Source organism: Bison bison, unplaced genomic scaffold, assembly GCF_000754665.1.
Source record: "Bison bison bison isolate TAMUID 2011002044 unplaced genomic scaffold, Bison_UMD1.0 scf7180017864141, whole genome shotgun sequence".
Lineage (NCBI taxonomy): Eukaryota > Metazoa > Chordata > Mammalia > Artiodactyla > Bovidae > Bison > Bison bison.
In genome coordinates, this window is record NW_011494713.1 from 159,635 (window position 1) to 174,515 (window position 14,881).

Here is a 14,881-nt window from a genome sequence, read left to right on the forward strand (position 1 = left end):
AATGCTTTCTAAGGCCCACTTGACTTCACATTCCAGGATGTCTGGCTCTAGGTCAGTGACCACACCATCGTGATTATCTGGGTCATGAAGATCTTTTTTGTAGAGTTCTTCTGTGTATTCTTGGCATCTCTTCTTAATATCTTCTGCTTCTGTTAGGTCCATACCATTTCTGTCCTTTATCGAGCTCATCTTTGCATTAAATGTTCCTTTGGTATCTCTAATTTTCTTGAAGAGATCCCTAGTCTTTCCCATTCTGTTGTTTTCCTCTATTTCTTTGCATTGATCTCAGAGTAGAATGATGAATTTCCTTCACCGAACCGAAACTCCCAAGTCGCCAGTAATGACTCTTTAGACATGGTAACTTTGTTTTAATCCTCACTCTCTACAACCCTCTGCCTTTATTTCCCTTTGACACAAGACATACCTGGAGTCCTCACAAAATATGGTCCCTCATTCTGAGTGCTCTGTCCCAGTTCTTCCACCTCTATTATAATAACCTTAACCTCTAATATTCTGTCCTTCTCCAATCCTATTCCACTTCAGCAACCCTCAAAACTGAACTTTTCCAGGAATTTTTTTGGTGGTCCAGTGGTTAAGACTCAGTGCTTTCACTGCCTGGGCCTCGGTTCAATCCCTGATCAGAGAACTAAGATCCCACAAGTCATGCGGCATGGCCAAAAAAAGAAAAAACAAGCAAACAAACACCTTAACTTTTCCATCACAATTCTGGTGCTGGGGATTAGACAGATTAGACAGACCCAGATCCCTTCTTGATCTCTAAGCCAACTGCAGTATTGAGTAAAACTGCTTTAAAGGATAAAGCTGCTTTCCAAATTCTTATATATTTAAGATATTTTCTGAATACAGTAGCCAAAGACATTTGTAATGATTTTGTCACTACAGCTATACTTTAAGAATAGTCAACAGTTAGTCTATCTCACAAAGCATGTCACATGAGACTGATTAGTGATTAACCAAGCAGTAAACTGGAATTCTTGCAAGCATACTGACCCGAAACAAGCAGAGGGCAGATTCTGACCTGGTAGGAGAAAGAAATGGGAGAGGGGCAGTGGCTAAAGGTGATGGTGAGAAAGAACCAAGGAGAAGGAGAACAAAACAGAGTCTACTTACTTTTTAACCTGGATCAACTCTGAAAATGTTAACATATTATTGGAGTGGAACATTTACCAAAACCTGTCAAAAGGGAAGAAGAAAATAAGTTGATCCCCAAAAGTACAAATCCCTTTTCTTTAAAGGGTAGAGGACAGAATTACTGATTAGTATTGAATTTCCATATATTTTTCTCTGAAATACTTTTAGCCAAATGAGAAAGGCCTTAACTCTCATGTAGAAGACCAGGATCCTAGGTCAAAAGAGCTTCTTTTCAGCCACAAGTATTAATTCACCTTCTAGCTGGATTCAGAGAGACAGCATAAACCAGGGGCGGGGGAAGCTAAATTAAAAGGAGAGATTTAAACACCTGCTCAAGAAATACAAGAGATATCACAAGACAAAAAGTGAATGTCAAAAGCATAAGATCCCCAAGAAATGCTAAAAAAAAAAAAAAAGATGGACTGATAATACTATTACTACATTCATTTCCATGCTGAAAGGTAAGTGAAGGGAAAGAAAAGACCTCACATGAACCCCTCTGAATAAGTACCTGGAAAGTTGGAGAATTTGATGGAGAAAGAATGAGCAAAATGTTGCATAAACAGACAGCTTCAGAAAGGGGTGAGCTGGCAAGCGGGGGGTGCTGCCTCATTTGCTCAGCCCACCGCCCTGTTGCTAGGGGAGAATAACACTGTGGGAGTGAGTCAGGCAAGAAAGAAGAGAACAGGAGGCGTCCTATCTCTGCTAAGTCAGCTGTGGAGATAAAGTAGCACAGACACTGGAGACTCACGGAATGGAAGCTGATGAGCCAGAGGGGAAGAATGCATCCTAGCTCCCAGTCAGCAGCCACATCAAAGATTTCAAGGATTAGCAAAAATGCCCAACCCATTACGCAAGCAATCCTGGATACCCAGAATCTAATCTGGTTGATGAGTTTAATCAGGCCAGTTTTTTGTGGACTTGGTACAAAATGCTCAAATGACTTTTCACCAGGGAAGCAAAACAAAAACAGTCTTCATAAAGCACCATCCTCAGCATTCTCCAATGGTAATAAAACGATTCTATATATCTGCTAATTCCTGAATATAAAATCGAGATCACCAAAGACCAAATCATAGTCCCAGACTCCTTTCTCTCTAGATGAAATGAAGTCTTGTTTATCTAGGCTATTTGAGGAGTATCCAACCTATGCACTTATTTGCAATCCCAGAAATCAAAAGATAGGTACACTGCACCCTCTACTGGCTTTGCGACTGCTGTTCAGTTCAGTTCAGTTCAGTCTCTCAGTCGCTCCCACTCTTCGCGACCCCATGGACTGCAGCACACCAGGCTTCCCTGTCCATCACCAACTCCCGGAGCCTGCTCAAACTCATGTCCATTGAGTCGGTGATGCCATCCAACCATCTCATCCTCTGTCGTCCCCATCTCCTCCAGCCTTCAATCTTTCCCAGCATCAGGGTCTTTTCAAATGAGTCAGCTCTTCGCATCAGGTGGCCAAAGTATTGGAGTTTCAGCTTCAACCTCAGTCCTTCTAATGAATATTCAGGATTGACTTTCTTTAGGATTGACTGATTTGATCTCCTTGCAGTCCAAGGGACTCCCAGGAGTCTTCTCCAACACCACAGTTCAAAAGCATCAATTCGTTGGTGCTCATATAGTCCAACTCTTTATAGTCCAACTCTCACATCCATACATGACTACTGGAAAAACCACAGTTTTGACTAGACAGACCTTTGTTGGCAAAGTCAGCAAAGCAATTGCAATTAAAGAGAAATTTAACCTCAACTTTCAGCCTTTAGCTAGATTCCTTTCTCCAGTGGCCAAGAAATTGAAGGATGAAGCAAATTACTTTAAGGTTAACTTTAAGTTAACCTTAACCAAAGATTTATACAACATAAAATCTATAAATATACAAGATTTATCTCATTAAAGAGCTAACATAAAAATGTTCAAACCCTTAAAAATAAACTCTATTCATGTATTTTTGCTGATATTTGCTGGAATTATTGAAGTTTTCTGCTTCTGATGACCCTGGAGAGTCAAGGACTAGAAAGTGAATTAAAGAAAGGAAAGTAATAGAGCTGTTTCAGATGTTTCAAAGCAATGTTCCCACATATTTCTTATTATCTCTCTTCTCAATATTTGCAGAACTTTTGTCACCCCATTTCTATCACTGAAATGTACAGACACAAAAGTATCTACCTTCAATTTCTCTGAACTCCCAGAAAAGAATTCAGAGTAGAGATTTTAAGTAAAAGTGAAAATTTTGCAGTGTCCCTAATAATTGAAAAAGAATAGGCTATTTCCCTCTTATCAATTACCTAGCAAATAGTCCAAAGGTAATGTTTCAGAATGTATCATCTCTCTTCCAAGGTTGCAGTTACACCCCTAACTGATGTATTCAACCAAATTCACTCATTTTGTCATCTGGTCAATATTTACTGAGCACCTCTAATGTGTCAGGCAATGTTCTGGGTCCTACAGACAAACAGTAAACAGATAGCCTCATCCCCGGTTTCACTGAAAAGACAGAAGACAGCTTAGAGAGTTCCCATTCATTCTCTTACATTTCAGTGAGTTTGTACACCTCTACACCTACTAGATCCAATTCCAGCTCCTTAAAGTCTTCTTTGATCATCTTCACACCGACTCTGATTTTCCTGAAATGTCCTGTTATTAAGCCACTACACATTTCCTATCTAGACATGTGTAGGTGTACAACTGCAGGTCAATAAATTAGTTGTTACTCATGTCTGCTTTTGTTTTGAATTAATATTTAAATATCTCATTGTCACTGGACTTGACATATATCTGTGTTTTTTCCTAAACTAAATTAAAAGTTCTTTGAAGCAAGACATACATGACTTGACATGGAATTATATAAGAAATGTTAAAAGAATATAAAAATAAATCATATATAACAACTCATGTGTTATGAAAAGAATAATATTACATTAAATACAATCCATCAGCAGAGTTTTATATACTGTGATAGTAAGCTGGTTATTAATAAAAATTAGATTGTTTTATGCTAAGATGTTAATTGTAATCCTCAGGGCAACTTCTAATAAAATAATGTATCAGTTCAGTTCAGTTCAGTTCAGTTGCTCAGTCGTGTCCAACTCTTTGCAACGCCATGAATTGCACCACACCAGGCCTCCCTGTCCATCACCAACTCCCCGAGTTCACTCAAACTCATGTCCTTCGAGTCGGTGATGCCATCCAGCCATCTCATCCTCTGTCGTCCCCTTCTCTTCCTGCCCCCAATCCCTCCCAGCACAAGGGTCTTTTCCAATGAGTCAACTCATTGGAAAAAAGTCAACCCTTTTCCAATGAGTCAACTCTTCACCAAAGTACTGGAGTTTCAGCTTCAGCATCAGTCCTTCCAACAAACACCCAGGACTGATCTCCTTTAGGATGGACTGGTTGGATCTCCTTGCAGTCCAAGGGACTCTCAAGAGTCTTCTCCAACACCACAGTTCAAAAGCGTCAATTCTTCAGCGCTCAGCTTTCTTCACAGTCCAACTCTCACATCCATACATGATAATACATAAAACATAGTAAAAGAAACAACAGCAAGAGAATTTAAATGGGATACTAGAATCTATCTATTTAGTACAAAAAAGACAATAGAGAAATTAGAGGAACAGAAAGGATATAAGATGTACAGAAAGCAAAAGAAAGTGAAAGTGAAGTCGCTCAGTCGTGTCCGACTCTTTGCGACCCGGTGGACTGTAGCCTACTAGGCTTCTCTGTCCATGGGATTCTCCAGGCAAGAATACTGGAGTGGGTTACCATTTCCTCCTCCAAGGGATCTTCCCGACCCAGGGATCAAACCCAGATCCCCCACATTGGAGGCAGACACTTTAACCTCTGAGCCAGCATGAATGCTAACTTAGCGGTAATTATATTAAATGCAAATGGACTAAATATTCCAATCAAACTCACTGGATTTTTTTAATGATCCCATTATATTGTGCCTACAAGAGACATTTTATTCAAAAACACAAATATATTAAAAGGTTAAAAATGGAAAAATGATATAGTATGCAACCAGTAACAAAAAGAGAGCTGGAATCCTATATTAATATTACATAAAATTGACTTTAAGGGCCGGAGGAATCAACCTTCCTACCTTCAGATTATACTACAAGTCATCAAGACAGTATAGTACTGGCACAAAAATAGAAATATAGACCAGAGGAACAAAATAGAAAGTCCAGAAATAAACCCATGCACCTGTGGGTACCTTATTTTTTACAAATGAGGCAATAATATACAATGAAGCAAAGACAGTCTCATCAATAAATAATGCTGGGAAAACTGGGCAGCTACATGTAAAAGAAATTAGAACACTTCCTAACACCATACACAAAGATAAACTCAAAATGGATTAAAGACCTAAATGTAAGACCAGAAACTATAAAACTCTTAGAGGAAAACATAGGCAGAACACTCGATGACATAAATCAAAGCAAGATCCTCTATGACCCACCTCCTAGAGTAACAGAAATAAAAACAAAAGTAAACAAGTGGGACCTGATTAAACTTAAAAGCTTTTGCACAGCAAAGGAAACTATAAGCAAGGTAAAAAGACAACCCTCAGAATGGGAGAAAATAATAGCAAATGAAACAACTGACAGAGGATTAATTTCCAAAATATACAAGCAGCTCATACAACTCAATCCCAGAAAAACAAACAACCCAATCAAAAAGTGGGGAAAAGACCTAAATAGACAGTTCTCCAAAGAAGACATACAGATGGCTAAAAAACACAAGAAAAGATGCTCAACATCACTCATTATTAAAGAAATACAAATCAAAACTACAACGAGATATCACCTCATACCAGTCAAAATGGCCATCATCAGAAAGTCTACAAACAATAAATGCTGGAGAGGGTGTGGAGAAAAAGGAACGCTCTTGCACTGTTGGTGGGAATGTAAACTGATACAGCCATTATGGAAGATGGTATGGAGATTCCTTAAAAAACTAGGAAAAAAAACACCATATGACCCAGCAATCCCACTCCTAGGCATATAACCTGAGGAAACCAAAATTGAAAAAGCACACGTATCCCATTGTTCATTGCAGCACTATTTACAATAGAAGGCAATGGCACCCCACTCCAGTACTCTTGCCTGGAAAATCCCATGCACAGAGGAGCCTGATGGGCTGCAGTTCATGGGGTAGCGAAGAGTCAGACACAACTGAGCGACTTCCCTTTCACTTTTCACTTTCATGCTTTAGACAAGGAAATGGCAACCCACTCCAGTGTTCTTGTCTGGAGAATCCCAGGGACGACAGAGCCTGGTGGGCTGCCATCTATGGGTCGCACAGAGTCGGACATGACTGAAGCGACTTAGCAGCAGAACATGAAAGCAACCTAGATGTCCATCCACAGATGAATGGATAAAGAAGTTGTGGTACATATACACAATGGAATATTATTCAGCCATTAAAAGGAATGCATTTGAATCAGTTCTGATGAGGTGGATGAACCTAGAACCTATTATATTATATACAGTGAAGTGAGTCAGAAAGAGAAAGATAAATATTGTATTCTAACACACATATATGGAATCTAGAAAAAATGGTACTGAAGAATTTATTGGAGAAGGCAATGGCACCCCACTCCAGTACTTTTGCCTGGAAAATCCCATGGACAGAGGAGCCTGGTAGGCTGCAGTCCATGGGGTAGCTAAAAGTTGGACACGACTGAGTGACTTTACTTTCACTTTTCACTTTCATGCATTGGAGAAGGAAATGGCAACCCACTCCAGAGTTCTTGCCTGGAGAATCCCAGGGATGGGGAAGCCTAGTGGGCTGCCATCTATGGGGTTGCACAGAGTTGGACATGACTGAAGCGACTTAGCAGCAGCAGCAGTCACTTTTCCTGTAAAAAAAAAAAAAAAGTTGGCCTAAAGCTCAACATTCAGAAAACCAAGATCATGGCATCTGGTCCTATCAGTTCATGGCAAACAGATGGGGAAACAGTGGAAACAGTGGCTGACTTTATTTTGGGGGGCTCCAAAATCACTGCAGATGGTGATTGCAGCCATGAAATTAAAAGATGCTTACTCGTTGGAAGAAAAGTTATGACCAACCTAGACAGCATATTAAAAAGCAGAGACATTACTTTGCCAACAAAGTTTCGTCTAGTCAAGGCTATGGTTTTTCCAGTAGTCATGTATGGATGTGAGAGTTGGACTATAAAGAAAGAATTGAAGATTTTGAACTGTGGTGTTGGAGAAGACTCTTGAGAGTCCCTTGGACTGCAAGCACATCCAACCAGTCCATCCTAAAGGAAATCAGTCCTGAATATGCATTGGAAGGACTGATGTTGAAGCTAAAACTCCAATACTTTGGCCACCTGATGCAAAGAACTAACTCACTGGGAAAGACCCTGATGCTGGGAAAGATTGAAGGTGAGAGAAGAAGGGGATGACAGAGGATGAAATGGTTGGATGGCATCACCAACTCAGTGGACATGAGTTTGAGTAAACTCCAGGAGTTGGTGATGGACAGGGAGACCTGGCATGCTGCAGTCCACTGAATTGCAAAGAGTTGGATACAACTGAGTGACTGAACTGAACTATCCAGGGAGGACTCTGAAGTCAGACTATGTTGAAATCCAACTTCTATGGTTTAATAATGCTATGGTCTTAGATGAATAGCTTATCCTCTGTGAGGCTTGTTTTCTCTAAGGACAGGATTAATGATAATAGTAACCACCTTCTAGGGCTGTGTGAGGCTTAAATGAGGCAAGGTGTGTAAAGCACTAAAATGGCCATATTCATCATAGAGCTGCTCAACATTCATTGAGTGTGGAATTTAATGCTCTGTCCCCAATGGACAGAAGTAGAAGATATGTAAATAAATTAATGCAGTGAAGCACTCTAACTCTGAAAGACATCCAAAGAACACAGGAGGGGTTCCCAAGGGGTGAGAGACCCTGTGTGTAAGTGGGATGGTCAGGGGCACAGGATATAGGAGTTTTATGGAAGAAGTACCACTCGAACAGAGCATTTATTTAACATCAAAGAAAATTATTCTATTTCCCAGGTTGAGAGAAATAGGGAAATAGGACATTTCAAGTGAATGGAGGGAGTGATAAGAGGAAATCACCATTTGTTCAGGGGGCTGTGATTAGCTCAGCACAAAAACAGATCCAAGGTGAAGAGCAGTCACTCTTTGTGACCCCATGGATTGTAGCCTGCCAGGTTCCCATGTCCACAGGATCTTCAGGCAAGAATACTGGAGTGGGTTGCCATTTCCTTCTCCAGGGGATCTAAGGGATCGAATCCGGGACATCTGCATTGCAGGCAGATTCTCTACTATCTAAGCCACCAGTAAAGCCCCAAAGGCTAGGTAAGCAGGAGCTAAAATCCTTGTTTTCCCCCTCACGAGGGCAAAATGAATCACCCCTTTCCCACTCCAACAGAGGCATCTGCTTTGGTTGGTTTTCTTTCCAAAGATCATAGAGAAAAACAGAGGAAGGACTAAACCCGGAGCCAGCTTGTGTATTTCCAGAGTGTTCTGGTCATGTCAATGCTGATAAGGAGAGTCATTGTTGGCCTGTCATCACTGAGCGTTCAAAGGCCACAGGACAATGATTATGAGTGACGAATTTCCTTGATAAATGCATCTGCACTTTGCACAATTCCCAGTTTGCTTTGTGTGCCTCCAGCATGCACTACTTCCACTGGACACCAGAGGCTGACACAAGATGGCAGCTCCCAGAGGAGTGCCTTCAGTTACCTACAGCAAATATCTAGGCATAAGCCCTCATCATAGGTGATTATGGCCACAGGTCAACCTAGCGGTTTCTCCTAATTAATAGCTTAGAGTATTGAAGAAGCCAGAACTGACCACAACTCTCCAAGTTTTTGGAAAAGCCCAGCTGGCTGAGTGTCAGCCTTCTGTAGACCAAACCTTAGTGTGTTGTTTAACCACATCACCCTTTCCTGGAATCTGGCCCTTTGGCTGACACTCCTCTGTGGAGACACAGTGTCCCTCTTGCGGTTCAGAAATGCCATTTAGGTTTTTCGTCTGCCTCAGCATTCCCAGTTCTCATTCTTTCGATTTCTTCCAACCCATTCTTCTCTCAGAAATAAGCTCAGTCTTTTCTCACTCATTTCTTCAGTTTATTTCTTCAGACTTGCTTTATTTTTTTTCTTTTCCCTCAAAAGACCTGATGTCCCATTCTTTTCTGACTCTTTGATTTTTCCATTTCTCTTTCCCTCTGCCCTCTCTATTTACCATTTTTTTTTTCTAAATTGACCTCAAATGAAAACAAATAGATTAATCATGTTATATGTCTCATGACACTCTCAGCACATTCTATGTATGGCCCTCATTTATTTGGCTCATGCTTTTTCTAATTTCTTGTTTTTAATAATGTAATAAGCACCAGTGAATCTAATAACTGCTGAAACAAAAAGGGGGGGATCTCACAATATTCTACCAGACAACATTTAGTAGCCTTCTATCCTACCCCCTGGTTCCCCAACCCAGAATGGCAAGCATACCAAATCCTGGCCATCATCCCCTCCTTTAATACAATTTTATCGTTTCTATATGTAGTTCTTTTTTAGAACATCTTACTCTAGTATCTTAAGCCTATGAAAGGTATAGTGCTATATCTACTGTTTTGTTTTAGCTTTATTTTATAGATTTTTTCCTTTTTATTTTGAAATAAGTTCAAAATTACAAAAATATTTCAAGGATAGCACAAAGAACTCCCCATATAGCCCTGATATAACTTTATTTATATTTGATTTATATATTTGTTTATAGAGTTATTATTCTCCAACTCATTTGAAAATAAGTTGCATATATGTTGCCTCTTCACCCCCTAATACACCAGTGTGTATGTCCTAAGAACAAAGAAAATCTCCTACATAACCACAAATGAGAACATGTAACATTGATTCTATACTTATATTTTAGCAACAGTCCATTTTTAAGTTTTTTCAACTGTCCCAATAATAGTGTTTACAGCAATTTTTTCAAGTACAAAAATCTGATCCAGATTCAAAAAGCATTTAGTTGTGTGTCTCTAGTCTTCTTTAGGAGAAGGCAATGGCACCCCACTCCAGTACTCTCGCCTGGAAAATCCCATGGATGGAGGAGCCTGGTAGGCTGCAGTCCATGGAGTCACTAAGAGTCGGACACGACTGAGCGATTTCACTTTAACTTTTCACTTTAATGCATTGGAGAAGGAAATGGCAACCCACTCCAGTGTTCTTGCCTGGAGAATCCCAGGGACGGGGGAGCCTGGTGGGCTGCTGTCTATGGGGTCACACAGAGTCGGACATGACTGAAGCAACTTAGCAGCAGCAGCAGCAGTCTTCTTTAATCTCAAACATTTCCTTCACCATTCTTTGCTCTTCACGACATTTAATATTTGTCTGGTATTTTATTAACATCACTCAATTTGGGTTCTCCTGATGTTTCCTTTCTATTGCGTTCAGGATTTATATTTTGGCAGGAATATCACAGAAGTGATGCTATGTGCTATGTTTTTCTCAGTAAATCACATTCAGAGGCCCCTCACTGGTGACATTAGGTGCCCTGTTTCTCCAGTTGGTATGTTAGCATATATTCTTTGGGGAATCACTATTGCACTTAATATTATACTGCTAAGATTCACCCATAATAATAATGTCACTTTTCTCTTTCTCTCCCACACACACATATTTTCTTATTTTCTTTCTCCCTTTCATTTTCCAGCCACATTCTTACTCAAAATCAGTTTGGAAGTATACAACTCTTAGTTGAAGTATATACCTTCTGTTATTCAATTACTACAGACTAAATCTCCAAAGATTGGTGTATAACATGCCAAAGATATGTGTTATTATGAAAACAGGTGGCTTAGCAAAGCAACAGATGACAAAAAGATCAAAAGGGGCCCCTCCAACCTGTCAACATTTATTAACTGAGTAACTATATATTCCCAGCACCATGCTTGACTACAAGGGGCCATATAAGGTACAAAACCACAAAGGGCTTAGAAGCCCAGCGTATTGTGCACCTCCTCCCACCAGCAGTGCACCGTGGACACCTTTCTCACACGTCAAGGCTCAGCTCAAAAGTCACTTTCTCCATGAAGCTACCCTTCCCTGCACCAATCCTGGGTACTTAACTGAGAGTCTACGACATGCCAAGCATAGTATTACCATATATGCTCTCCTCACAACGTTTAAGAGGGCTCTGCCTTCTTATTTCAGCTTTCATGATACAAACTGTGTCCTTTCCTTGTCCATGTAGTGCCAGGATTTTCACAACTTTTTGCTTTTATTGATGCTTTCACTGTTTAAAATGACCCCCAAGCATAGTGCAGAAGTGCTGTCCAGTATTCCAAAGTGCAAGAAGGCTGTGATGTACCTTACAGAGAAAGAATATGTGTCAGATAAGCTTCCTTCAGGCATGAGTTTTAGTGCTATCAATGTGAATTCAATTTTAATAAATCAACAATAATACATTAAATAAAATCTCCTTAAACAAAAACAAGTTTATGTATTGACCAATTTACCTAGCTGTGTAAATATTATGACCAGAGATGGTTAGGACCCTGTATTTTCCCTAAGAGTAATGCTTTGGTGTTGCTAATTCAGTGTTCCTGGTGACTGTAGAAAATAACAATACTGTAATAAAAATAAAAGATGAAAACATGAAGAAAAGAAGCCATTTGTTGGAGACATGATATTAACAGATGAAAAGTTGCTTCATGAACGAACCCACACAAAGCCCAAAATATACAGAATTTATTACTGATATGATAAAGAAGTGCCAGAAAGTGGATTATCATATAATAAATAAAACATATAAAGGGGAAGGAGTACATTTCCTACTCAATGGGAAGAAAATATTCTGTAACAATTTCTTTCCAAAAGAGTGAATATTTATTATGCAAATTGAAGTATATCAGGCTGCCCTGAATTTAACACTCCATAATTAACAACTTTTCTCTTTGTATTTCATTGAGCACATTAGAAATCTGAACGTCTCACATTTGCAAAAATATAATAGCACCACACTTTTAACCACAAGTGTTTTCAAGGGCCCACTATAACTCTCTCCCAAATTTTTATGAATACTTTTTTCTTATTAAAAAAAACATTATCTCCATTGTTTTAAGAAATGCACTGGAATATTTATCTCTGACCTCTTCATAAAGCAAGAAGAGAGTTTTCCATTGACTTTATAAAGCAGATTCTACATTGTTGCATGATGGGAGAGGGCCTGACCTGACAGTTCCTTATCCATATGATTGTGGTAAAAGTAGACATAACATTATGGCTCAAACAGAACAAAGATGAGCTTCCAAAGTACATGGTTTAAATAATTCCAGAGCTTTGGGACACAGATCTCTTTTTTTAAGACACGAATCTCATGTAACCATAATCATGATTGGTGGTGGGGAAGTTTAAAAACAGAGTGTCCCCCAAAACCTCCAGACTTAGTTATACCACAGCTAAATCAGGTGATTCCAACACATGATTCATATCCCACAAAAAATGAAATGTTTACAAAAAAAGGCTCCCAAAGTAGCTTTTTCTCAAAATCCATTCAAATTTTTAAGCCAATCTTTCTATATTTTGTTTGCCATAACTACCATGTTTCCTATTCTAAAATAAAAGGTTCATTCAAACACACATACACACACACAATTTTCACATCTAAGTTTTAGCATTCTGACATATTTTAAAAGCAAATTTGCAGATGTAGGTTGCAAGGCAAGCCTATTACTATAGTGATGTGTATGCACATACATTGTTTTACCATGGAAACTTTTCAGTTCAGTTCAGTTCAGTTGCTCAGTCATGTCCGATTCTTTGCAACCCCATGAATCGCAGCACGCCAGGCCTCCCTGTCCATCACCAACTCCCGGAGTTTACCCAAACTCGTGTTCATCGAGTCAGTGATGCCATCCAGCCATCTCATCCTCTGTCGTCCCCTCCTCCTCCTGCCCCCAATCCCTCCCAGCATCAGGGTCTTTTCCAATGAGTCAACTCTTCGCATGAGGTGGCCAAAGTACTGGAGTTTCAGCTTTAGCATCATTCCTTCCAAAGAACACCCAGGACTAATCTCCTTCAGAATGGACTGGTTGGATCTCCTGGCAGTCCAAGGGACTCTCAAGAGTCTTCTCCAACACCACAGTTCAAAAGCATTACACATACACAAAAATGGAAGAGGGAATAGGATAGCAAATTTCTATACACCAATCACCCAGTTTCAAAAATTATTAGAGATTATATTTTTAAATGCAAAGAAAAAAATTTCACAGCATCATACCTTTTCCTACCTACAACTGTAGAAACAATAACATGACCACCAACACTGAATGCTTTGCAGAATATGAGCTGTTTGACCTGCAAACACATTAAATTTTGACCTGAAATGCCCAGGGGAATAGCTGCATAGAGCAATTTTCCTAAATCCTTTATATAAAATTGCTTAAATCCCTTGCATAAAATTAATGCTAAAAATTCATGTTGACTTTAACAACATCTGATTTTTTAAAGAAATTTTTTAGTGTTACAATGTTATGCATTTTCATTTTGTGAAGTTTGCAAATGCAGTTACACAAATTTGCATATGGTTGGGTATTCTATGGTATTATAAAATAATTGTTCATTTCTTGGTACAATAACAATATTACATTTAGGTAAGTACTGTTTTTTTCTTAGGAGATGCATTAATAAAGTTAACTGAGGGAGAAATGTTATAATGTCTGCAACTTGCTTTTCAAATGATTCAGCAAAACTCTGCTTGTGTGTGTGTGTGTGTGTGTGTATACATGTGTCTGTAGATCCAAGGCTGGCAAAATTTTTCTGTAAAGGACCAGATAGTAACAGTTTTAGGCTTTGTAGATCAAAAGACAAAATCAAGGATGTTTTGGAGGCAACTGTGTAACTAGTTAAAATGTTGCAGCTTAAAAATGTAAAAAACCTTTGTACAAAAACAGGTAATGAGCCAGAACTGGCCTTGACTTTAGTTTGCCAACTGTGACACACAGATACATACAGATAGATATACTTAGGGCAAATATGAGAGAGCTAACAATTGTTGAAACTACGAATACGTGGGGGTGTTCATTGTATTAGTCTTTCAAATTTTCCGAATGTTTGAAGAATTCCATAATAAAAAGTTGGGGAAATGTAAATACATAAAAACACAATGAAAATAAATCTCTTCCACCGTAATAAGCACCTAGAGATTAACATCGTGGTAAAGTAGCTTTTATTTTTAGTTCCTGGAATGTGTGTTTCTTGCAACTATAATGAGATCCTACTCCATATAAAGTTTTATAGCCTGCCATTTTCATTCACCATTTAGTCATAAGCATTTTCACATATTATCATATAACAGACATATATTCTATTGAACAAATGTTTTAAGATGTTTTAACTATCTCCCAATTATTGAACATTCCACCTACACTAGTTTGTTTTTGTTTTGTTTTTTTCTATTTTCTATTCTTTACTTTTAAAAATTTTAAAGCTCTGGAAAAGTTACAAGAGCAATATAACAATGAACATCATATACCTTCCACCTGGGTTCACCAACTACTAACAGTTCAACAAATTTGCATTATCTCCACTCTGTATAATTATTTTTATTGCTATTTTGAGAATCTTCAGTACATTAGTCTTAAATTTCTTACTAAAATATTTGAAAACCACTGATGAGCTGATTTCCTCAGGGTTTCCAATGTTCACATTAAACGTCCTCTGAGACCTAACTGATCTCGCAGGAA

The 14,881-nt window shown here is 38.9% G+C and overlaps 1 long non-coding RNA gene across 2 annotated transcripts in view; it reads right to left on the reverse strand.

Moving 5' to 3' along the window:
- LOC104988655 overlaps positions 1-1,989 on the reverse strand; it is a 31,597-nt gene extending 29,608 nt beyond the window's left edge. The window contains exons 1-3 of one of the 2 annotated variants that reach the window (XR_825267.1): positions 1,904-1,989; positions 1,132-1,194; positions 957-1,039 (exon numbers count right to left, since the gene is read on the reverse strand). This is a non-coding gene — a long non-coding RNA (uncharacterized LOC104988655). Of the gene's footprint in view, positions 1-956; positions 1,040-1,131; positions 1,195-1,903 lie in introns of those variants that run through there. The other variant, XR_825266.1, reaches the window with a different exon arrangement.
- Between the last annotated feature and the right edge of the window lie 12,892 nt (positions 1,990-14,881).